Source organism: Lolium rigidum, chromosome 3 (assembly GCF_022539505.1).
Source record: "Lolium rigidum isolate FL_2022 chromosome 3, APGP_CSIRO_Lrig_0.1, whole genome shotgun sequence".
NCBI lineage: Eukaryota > Viridiplantae > Streptophyta > Magnoliopsida > Poales > Poaceae > Lolium > Lolium rigidum.
Window position 1 is genome coordinate 395,852,863 of NC_061510.1, and position 11,609 is coordinate 395,864,471.

The window sequence follows — 11,609 nt, forward strand, 5'->3', positions numbered from 1 at the left end:
GCTAGCCTTAGTTTTCCTGTCCGTCTAGTCAAACACTTCCTTAAAAAAGTCGTGCAGAGCAAACATAGGAGGAACGAGCCTGATGAAGGTAGAAATTTCATTCGGCTCGAGAGAGGGAGAAAGATCATTCACTGGATTTTAAGATAAAATTGCCGTATGAGAGTCGGGAAGAATTGCAACAATCCGATGCATAAATTCAACCACATAACCAAATATACACAACAAGTATGTTTAATTTACATTAAAAAATAATCTATTGGCGAAATAGGGCTTTCTACAATAGAAACCACAAATGGAGCCCAAGCTACATGGTGCTCGTTTTTTAAAATCAAAAGTAGCATTTGTAAGTTTTAAAAAAAAATCAGAAACAAAATTCTAGGTACATAAATGTTGAACCCTACCACTGTAATAAATTTCGAGTAAAAAATCGTTATATTCTAGGCTATACAAAAATAAAATAAAAATCAACTTCTTAAAAAGCGCACTGTTCATCGCACTCAGATCCTCACATTTGTTATTTTTGCCGAAACCAAAGTACAACAAATTTTGGACTGATTTTTTGCACATTAGTAGACTTCATTATTATCTACATCAAAAAAATTCCGGTTTTTTAAAAACTCTCAAATGCTATTTTCGAATTTCTCCAAAAACAAGCTACATGTAGCTTGGGAGCCATTTAACCACTCTCTTTCTGTAATAGCAATGCAAGTTACCATGTTACCTCAAAAAACCACTAACACGAGGTAACTAGTGGTTGCTAAAATCTGTCGCACACAAAAAATATTTGGTTTGTCATCTTGAGTTCTCAGGTGATTTTTTAAAAAACCAATGTCGGAAATTGCATGAAACGTGATGTATATGTTGCATGTGTGTTCTCAAAGTGTTGAAAAAATCAACCCGACAATATTTGACCCCTTTGACTAATTAACAACATGATAGGACTGTAGCTTTGAGTTCTCGACAAACAGATCTATCTAAATCTCGCTATCATTTGTTATTCCAATCAACTAAGCTTCAAATCTAACCAAGATGAAGTACTTTAAGTGTGGAATGATATCATCAAATTTCCGAGTCCGAGTCTTCAATAGACAAGTTGGTAAAGATCAATATAGAGATAACATCTCATCATCTTTTTTTTTTCTTTGTTGTGTGTAATTTCCGAGTCTGGATCTCTCTATTGTTTCCTCTTTCTCTCTTAGGGCAACCACTTGCTATGAAGTTTTCTCGTCCCTCCCAAGGAGGCATCTCAACCATCTGTTTTGATGGAACACATTATCGTCCTTTTCATTTCGTTAGAGGAATGAAACGAGAACGAGGTTAACGTGGCAATACTAGGTATGGTCTGAAATATAATGCACTTGGCAACACTAGGTATGCATGGTGTGGAAATGAAGCCTAGTCTCGAGTCATACCACACAAATTGCAACACAAACTGTCTTTACTTTTTTATCTTTATAAACTCTAAGGCCATTAGGAATATTTCCCTCTCATTGCTTCTCGTGTTCTTTAGTAAAGTGGCAAAACATCATAAAACTATGGCAATACAATCTCAATCTCCCTTGTTGCTTTCATGGTTTCTCACTCCCTCTCTGGTCGCCTCTCTTGTACTCGCATGGTCTCCTTACGCTCGTGTCATTGGCCTCTCACTCACACATCCCACCCTCTGTCAAATAGAACAACAAATGGTAGCCTGAGAATACAACATCACACTTTTGCTACTCCGTACTTCTCTTTAAAAAATGATATTTTCGATACAACTTTGGCTAAAATTTCAATAAAATATCTTCATTGGATATGTGAAGACTACATGCTTAGAATTTTCATACTATCGTAGTCGACGATAGCGAAGTTTGAAACTACTTAATATAATATATATACAATGGGCATTCAAAATGTGAGACTCTTTTGCCCACACATAGAAAGGGTTCATTAAGATAAGGGAGCTGTATGTGTGTCGTTGGTAAATCGAGAGTCTCGCCTACTATGGAAGTCACCCATATAGTGGTGTAAGAGGACGCTTTATGGTTAGCGATATTCACAGACTTAGCTAGGCCCTAATAAACTGTACAATGAGATATGAGAACCCACTAAGTGGACAAGCCTCATAAAATGAGATAACAGAGTAGCTACTGCTAGAGGTTCCAAACGTCTCTCATTCCCATTGGTTGTTATTTGTCTCCCATCCAAATGCCACTCGAACCATGATGATTTTGGTTCAAAAACCATGGTGGTCTCATATTTCCTCTCTTCCACTCCATGAGAACTATGGATATGTAGTATTTGCTCTACACTCCACCATCTTTTATAATATAGGTATGTAGAGTAACATGGTTTGGCTATGTATTAATGTGGGCCTTGCCCCTCAACTTTCTTTTATTTTTTATGAACCGCAATAATGTTTCACTAAATTAATGATATTAATCATTTATCATGGCCAAGGAACATGTGGTTCCTATGTGGAACCATTCCCTCGAAGAGTTTGGGTGTTCATATTTATGAATCTTCAATGCTTGGTACTCTCTCTCTCTCTCTCACAGTTTATTAGACGTGCGTGTACCCCTAAGTCGCAAATTTGATCAAGTTAGCATTAGTTATATGTTACAAAAATTATATCATTAGAAAATTTAGCTCTTCTATTTTCTAATGATATAATTTTTGCATTATATAATTTAAATTATATAGGTCAAATTGGTGACCTAGAGATACGGGCGGAACTAGTAAACTGAGACAGAGGGAGTAATATGGTTATCCTCATCTTATAAAGCTTAGGTCGTCGCACGAACCTATTACATGAAGTGAAAACTTTTGGTAGCCAAGTCCAAATATGATAATTTTTAAACAAATGTAAGTAGTAGGCCCACACCAATGTACTCTCCAGGAAATGATTATGCCGACTTCAAGAAGGATATTTTTACCTTCATAGGACTGATTGGAAATTGTTATCATTTGAGAAGAAATATTTTTTCGGTGAGAAAGGTAGGAGGATGGAGATTTGAACAAGGCATGAATATATAGCCTGCAACCCAGCTCACAAAAAATATATACTCCGAGCTCAAAGAGCACATATATGCGGCTAGCTAGTTGCTCCATAAGAGGCAAAAGCTCTAAGTTCCACATCAAACGATAACGATATGAAAATTTGTACAGGAGTTATAGGAAGAGTAAATTACACCCGAAGTACACCATCTTGCGTCCAATGTGATAGTTTGGTACACCATCTTGCAAACCGTGAGACCGCCGTCCACCAACTTTCGAATTGCGTGATGGTTTGGTCCTGGCCAATCAGGAGGCGACGCGTGGATGCCAGGTGGCCAATGGAAACGCACGCTGCTGCGTGGATGGTTTTGCACTTAGCCCCCCGGTCGGCCCGAACCATCGCCGATGCCCCCGCGCGCTGATTTAGGCAGCTGCGTCTTCTCCGCGCGTCCAGTTCTGCTCCCTGTCGTCTCCGCGCCGCCGTGAGAAGCTGTCGCGCCGCCGTCATGCCGCCGGAGCTGCGCGAGCGGATGTGGAACGAGGATCCACCTCCCTACGGTATGCTATTCCTCGAGTCCCTCCTCTGTCTCCCTGTGCCTTGTATTTGCCGCCTGTACCGTAGCGCCCTTCGACGCCATGGATTTGGAGGTCCGTCAAATCCTTGCGTAATGAAGTGTGTTCTGTAACTATTAAGGCTGAGCTACGGTACAGGCGGCGAATACAAGGCACAGGGAGACGGAGGAGGGACTCGAGGAATAGCATACTGTAGGGAGGTGGATCCTTGTTCCACATCCGCTCGCGCGGCTCCGGCGGCATGACGGCGGCGTGGCCGCCTTCTCACGGCGGCGCGGAGACGACGTGAGCGAAGCTGGACGCGCGAGAAGACGCAGCCGCCTAAATCAGCGCGCGGGGGCATCGGCGATGGTTCGGGCCGACCGGGGGCTAAGTGCAAAACCATCCACGCAGCAGACGTGCGTTTCCATTGGCCACCTGGCATCCACGCGTCGCCTCCCGATTGGCTCGTGACCAAACCATCACGCAATTCGAAAGTTGGTGGACGGCGGTCTCACGGTTTGCAAGATGGTGTACCAAACTATCACATTGGACGCAAGATGGTGTACTTCGGGTGTAATTTACTCTTATAGGAAACATGACATTCCCCAATTAACCACAATAATCTTTAAAAGAATCACCATGTGATGGGTTGTTCACAACACACACATGGTCGGCGGATTTAGCGTGGCTAGGGCTGTGCAAAACTGAACCGTTTGACATGGAACTCGGAGCTCAAAGGTATCTTTATAAATGTAAATAATACCCTTTCTTAAAAGGGTTACATTTTGTAACGGAGGTAATATTGTACTGCCGGTTGCTCCAAAGAAAGACAAAACACAAGCCTACTTAATATCTTCCCTATCTCTCGCGTATGCAAGAAAATAGTGGCTAGACACTAGCCTAAAACAGGGGAGTTCTTCGACCACGCGCTCCACCACGCCAAAATTTAAGGTAATTAAAGATATGTGTTGGGGAGTCTACAGCCTACAAGGTGTCGTCATCCGCGAGGAGGAACCAGCGACAACAGAAGGCAGTGGCTGTGAGGGTGACGTTCAACGCCACGGACGCTGAGGGCGTACATGGAGCCTTTGCATTTTAATCGAAGGGACATGATTGTGCCACTAGCGTTCTTTTGTTCTTTAGATCAGCTGAAACTTTGTCAGTCTATTTCATTTGAAATGAATTTCTTATACTGTAACCAAACGAATGCTCTTGTGAGTAAGTATCCATAATTCCATTCTGTTTGGCTTGGCTTTGGATCTACATACCGTGGAAACAACCAGGGATGTCAGACGTCACCAACTTGCGGTGCTGCCGAGTGCCATGTACGTACAGTAACTCCAAAATCTATTCACCCGAAATTGCAAGTTCGGGTTGGTTTAAGTTTCGGTCAGCCGTTCGATTGTTTGCTTTCAGGAGTAAAAGTCAGAAAATTCAGAAAACCCATAAGTACACAGATACTCGTGTGACGTGAGTGAATGGTGAGTCCCGTCTACTACGCAAACCACTCATATGGTGGTGTAAGCGTTGAGTTCAGCCCCGAGCGAGAAACACAGACCAAGGCTATACTCAATAGTACACCTCTTCACAGAGTGGCAAATTCATCCTCGTATGAGGTGTTGAAATATTGGGCCCACTTTTAGTGGCCTAAATTAGATTTCAGTTTTTCCTATAAATCTCAAAGCCCACATAGTGGCAGCCATGTGAGTTTGAGCCCAAGTTGGTGGCAGCTCACTAGGGAGTGGCAAGAGGTGGAAGTTTAGTCCCACATGGAAAGTTGGGAGGAAGTTAGACCACCTTATAAGGTGGGTTGTTCCACCACTAGTAAGTGAGTGAGAATAGGAGTGCTACACGCGCACGCTCCTCCTCCTCGCTCGTCTCGACTCGACACGACACGACACGACACGACACGACACGTCACGACGCGCGCGCCGCGCTCGTGTTGAGTGGATTGAGCCTCGAGTCGAGACTTTCCTTACTTTTTGCACCTCAGGAAAACGAACAGAGTCCTAGACGGACGCGTCACAGTTAGTCGGTTCGGGTCGCTCCCGGATCGTGGGCTATCTGTAACCGACTCGAAACGTTCGTGCGACGTGGGCGTGGCCCACGTTGCCTAGGGTTTCCCGAGCCTATATAATCTCTTGCCCGGCTACCGCAGAAATACATCTAATACACGAGTTAGGGTTTCCACCTCTCTCTGGTTGCGCCGCCATCTTAGCCTACTCCATCCCGCTCGCCGACGTGCATCGGCGAACGGGAGAGCAGGTCTCCGGAACCGCTCGTCCTTGCGATCCTGTACGGGAGAGGGCGAATTAGGTTTTTGGGAAGCGCTCTGCGCGACTGCTCAAGCTCTTCATCACGGGTCGCCTTCCGTCCAAGTCGGGCGGTGCTGCCTCACCGTCGTCTTCAACGCCGTCTACTTCGACCCATCGTCCCCGTCGTCAACAACGTTGTCATCAACAACGTTATCGCTGCGACATCGTTCGCTACACCTCCACCTCCACCAGATCGGTACGTGCGACATATCTCGATCCGTTTAGCGATGGATGTTGTACCGTTTGCTCGCTACTTGTTCATGTTGATCACTGCATCTAGTATGTTCGAGTTTCACATGTTAGTAGTTACTTTCGTCATGCTTTATATTCTGGAATTAATCATGGAAATTGTGCCTAATTATCCAACAATCCAAAAACCTAATAGTAGGCAATTTCCTGAGTTAACAATGGCTGGTTTTGCTGATGCACTGAGGCCGGATAAGTTCACCGGTGTGCACTTTAAGAGGTGGCAAGTTAAGGCCATGCTCCGGCTTACTCATATGAAAATATTCGATGTTACCGATGGTTTACCCGAAGGAACTATATCTCGACCAAGATCGAACAAGTTCAAGGAAAACAATACTCTCTTCGTCGGATGTGTTCTGAGTATTCTTGCTGATCGTCTGTGTGATGTGTACATGCACATAACAGATGGTAAAGAGCTCTGGGATGCACTGAATGCTAAATTCGGTGCAACCGATGCCGACAGTGAACTGTATATCATGGAGAGCTTCCATGACATCAGGATGGTAAACAACCGTTCTGTAGTCGAACAAGCTCATGAGATACAGTGCATTGCGAAAGAGCTTGAACTCCTTAAGTGTGCCTTACCCGACAAGTTTGTGGCCGGATGCATCATCGCTAAGTTGCCCCCTTCATGGAGGAACTTTGCCACAACTCTCAAACACAAGAGACAGGAGATATCGCTTGAAAATCTGATAGCGTCTCTTGATGTTGAGGAGAAAGCTCGGGCTAAGGATAATACCGAGAAAGGAGAGGGTCGGTCTAGCGCCAACATGGTGCGTAAGAAACCCTACAAGCAAGAACAAAGGGAATAACAAGCCCTCCTTCAATAAGCCTATGAAGACTACAACCTTCAAGAAGAAGAAGATGATAAACAAAGCAGATCTGAGCTGCTTTACCTGTGGAGAGGCTGGCCACTTTCCTAAGGACTGTCCAGAGAGGGCAGACCGCAAGAAAAAGGCGAGGCAAGTAAACACGGTGACCGCTAGCAATGCTGATGGGTCGCTCGGGATTCTTCCGTCTTGATGGGGAATGGGTCACATGCTTCTGTTCGTGGTGTTGGCACGGTAGACCTGAAGTTCACTTCGGGGAAGATCGTGCAGCTGAGGAACGTGCAGCATGTCCCTACTATGAACAAGAATCTCGTTAGCGGCTCCCTTCTATGCAGAGATGGGTTTAAGGTTGTTTTAGAGTCGAATAAAGTAGTTGTTTCCAAGTTTGGACAATTTATTGGTAAAGGATATGAGTGCGGAGGCTTGTTCCGCTTTTCGCTTTCCGATTTCAGCAATAAGTCTGTGAACCATATTTGTGGCAATGTTAGTGATGATACCAGTGTTTGGCATTCTCGTTTATGTCACATTAATTTTGGTTTAATGTCTCGGCTATCCAGTTTAAGCTTAATTCCGAATTTCACCATTGCCAAAGGTTCTAAGTGCCATAGTTGTGTGCAATCAAAGCAACCTCGGAAGCCTCACAAGGCGGCCGAGGAGAGAAACTTGGCTCCTCTAGAACTCATACATTTTGATCTATGCGAGATGAATGGTGTGTTGACAAAAGGTGGAAAGAGATATTTCATGACATTGATTGATGATGCGACTAGATTTTGCTATGTTTATTTGTTGCGAACTAAAGATGAAGCTTTAGACTACTTTAAAATTTATAAGGCCGAAGTTGAAAATCAACTAGAGAGAAAGATCAAGCGTCTTAGGTCGGATCGTGGTGGCGAGTATTTTCCTAAAATCTTTGATGAATTCTGTGAGGAACATGGTATTATTCATGAGAGGACGCCTCCCTATTCGCCCCAACCGCACGCTGACTGACTTGGTGAATTCCATGTTAGCCACTGCTGGTTTATCAAAGGCATGGTGGGGGGAGGCTTTGTTGACTTCATGTCATGTCCTGAATAGAGTTCCTAACAAGAATAAAGATAAAACCCCTTACGAGGAGTGGTCCGGGAGAAAACCATCACTTTCGTATTTGCGCACATGGGGATGTTTGGCGAAAGTCAATATTCCAATTACTAAGAAGCGCAAACTCTGACCAAAGACAAGTGGATTGTATCTTTCTAGGTTATGCTCCGCGGAGTGTAGGCTATAGATTTTTAGTAGTTCAATCTGAAGTACCTCGATATGCATGTTGATACTATTATGGAATCTCGTGATGCAACATTCTTTGAGAATATGTTTCCTATGAAAGATATGCATAGCATTGCTAGAATTTCTACCGAGATAGTTCCTCGAATCTAGTACATCTAATGAGTATCTTGAACAATCATATGAGATTGTTATTGAGAAGGATGACAATGAAGCTCCTAAACGGAGCAAGAGACGGAGGATTGAAAATCCTTTGGTGATGATTTCATTGTGTACCTTGTGGATGATACTCCCACGTCCATTGCAGAGGCATATGCATCTCCGTATGCAGATGATCTGGAAAGAAGCCGTCCATAATGAGATGGACTCGATTCTTTCTAATGGAACTTGGGAGTTGTCGAACGACCCCACCGGATGCAAGCCCGTAGGCCGCAAATGGGTGTTCAAGAAGAAGCTAAGACCCGATGGTACTATTGAAAAGTACAAGGCGCGGCTTGTAGCGAAAAGCTACCCACAAAGAGAAGGCGAAGATTACTTCGACACCTATTCACCCGTCGCTAGACTTACCACCATTCGAGTACTACTTTCCATGGCTGCCTCCTATGGTCTTATTGTTCATCAAATGGACGTAAAGACAACTTTCCTTAATGGAGAGTTGGAAGAGGAAATCTATATGGATCATCCTGGTGGGTTCGTAGTAAAAGGTGAAGAAAGAAAGGTGTGCAAGTTTCGAAATCTTTATATGGCCCGAAACAAGCACCTAAGCAATGGCATGAGAAGTTTGACAGAACTTTGACTTCGTAGGCTTTGTTGTCAATGAGGCCGACAAGTGCGTTTACTATCGCCATGGTGGGGGCGAAGGTGTTATACTATGTTTGTATGTGGATGATATTCTGATCTTTGGTACAAACATGAAAGTAATACACGAGGTCAAGTCTTTCTTGTCAAAGAGCTTTGATATGAAAGATCTCGGGAGAAGCCGATGTGATTCTGAACATCAAGCTGATTAAGAACGAGAGTGGGATTACTCTAACGCAATCCCATTATGTTGAGAAGATCTTGAGCCGGTTCGGCTATATTGATAGCAAGCCTTCTTCAACACCTTATGATCCAGTGTGACACTACGCAAGAACCGGAGGATTGCCGTAGATCAATTGAGATATTCTCAGATCGTTGGCTCACTCATGTACTTAGCGAGCGCAACTAGACCTGACATCTCTTTTGCTGTTAGCAAGTTGAGTAGGTTCATGTCAAACACGGGTACTGACCATTGGCATGCACTTGATAGGGTCATGCGCTACCTATGTGGTACAATGAGTTATGGGATTCACTATTCGAGGCACCCGCTGTGCTTGAAGGATATAGTGATTCGAATTGGATCTCAGATGTAGCTGATCTGTACGCCACAAGTGGGTATGTATTTACCGTTGGAGGTGGCGCAGTGTCATGGAGATCTTGCAAGCAAACCATATTGACGAGGTCAACTATGGAAGCAGAACTCATCGCTTTAGACACAACCACCGTTGAATCGGAATGGTTGCGTGAGCTCTTGATGGACTTGCCCGTGGTTGAAAAACTCGTTCCGCAATCCTTTTGAATTGTGACAATCAAACTGTAATTGTCAAAGTGAACAATTCTAAGGATAACGCGAAGTCATCAAGACACGTCAAGAGACGTTTGAAGTCCGTCGTGAAATTGCGAAACTCCGGAGTAATAACCGTTACATATATTCAAACAGACAAAAACTCTGGCGGATCCCTTTACAAAGGGACTATCACGCAATGTGATAGAAAGTGCATCGAGGGAGATGGGTTTGAGACCCGTTGATGTTACACCATAGTGGTAACTCCAACCTTTGTGATCGGAGATCCCGTGAATTAGGACCCGGGAAGAACAAACTAGTGGTTTAATTGAGGAGAGTATTCTCGTAACCCTCTCTATGTGAAGATGCACAACTCTCAATTGTCTGTAAGGCAGGTTGGCAACAAGCCTTAATGTGTTTATGTTGGCTATTTTAGCAAAGGTGCTGTCCTACGCAGCATTCTTGAAATAACACACCTATATGAGTCCGATTGTTAAACGTCGCAATCTATGAGATTTGGGTGATCTCTAGTAAACTCATGAAGAGACCACGAAGTATGACGCATATGCTTCACCCGCGGGGTAGGCTACTGCGGCAGCCATGTACTGGTCATGACTTTGAGAGAAACCCCGTTCACGCAAAACTTGCAATTCAAGGCTTAGTCCATTGTTCAAGTGTGAATGGATGTAGCTTAAGGTTCTAGGCGGAAGTTCAACTTAACAGTCCCACTGAAACACTCGGTATATAAACAAGCAAATAGTATTGGTAAATCTCTAAATGGGGATTTGAGATCCGGTGGGGGATTGTTGAAATATTGGACCCACTTTTAGTGGCCCAAATTAGATTTCAGTTTTTCCTATAAATCTCAAAGCCCACATAGTGGCAGCCATGTGAGTTTGAGCCCAAGTTGGTGGCAGCTCACTAGGGAGTGGCAAGAGGTGGGAAGTTTAGTCCCACATGGAAAGTTGGGAGGAAGTTAGACCACCTTATAAGGTGGGTTGTTCCACCACTAGTAAGTGAGTGAGAATAGGAGTGCTACACGCGCACGCTCCTCCTCCTCGCTCGTCTCGACTCGACACGACACGTCACGTCACGACGCGCGCGCCGCGCTCGTGTTGAGTGGATTGAGCCTCGAGCCGAGACTTTCCTTACTTTTTGCACCTCAGGAAAACGAACAGAGTCCTAGACGGACGCCGTCAGCGCTTAGTCTGGCTCGGGTCGCTCCCCGGATCGTGGCTATCCAGAACCGACTCGAAACGCTCGTGCGACGTGGGCGTGGCCCACGTTGCCTAGGGTTTCCCGAGCCTATATAATCTCTTGCCCGGCCACCTGCAGAAATACATCTAATACACGAGTTAGGGTTTCCACCTCTCTCGCTTGCGCTCGCCATCTTAGCCTACTCCATCCCGCGCCGACGTGCATCGGCGAACGGGAGAGCAGTGTCTCCTGAACCGCTCGTCCTTGCGATCCCGTACGGGAGAGGGCGAATTAGGTTTTTGGGAAGCGCTCGCGCGACCGCTCAAGCTCTTCATCACGGTCGCCTTCCGTCCAAGTCGGGCGGTGCCGCCTACCGTCGTGTCTTCAACGCCGTCTCACTTCGACCCATCGTCCCCGTCGTCAACAACGCTGTCATCAACAACGTTACTCGCCGCGACATCGTCCGCTACACCTCCACCGCCACCTCCACCGCGACTCGGTACGTGCGACATATCTCGATCCGTTTAGCGATGGATGTTGTACCGTTTGCTCGCTACTGTTCATGTTGATCACCGTCATCTAGTATGTTCGAGTTTCACATGTTAGTAGTTACTTTCGTCATGCTTTTATATTCGGAATTAATCATGG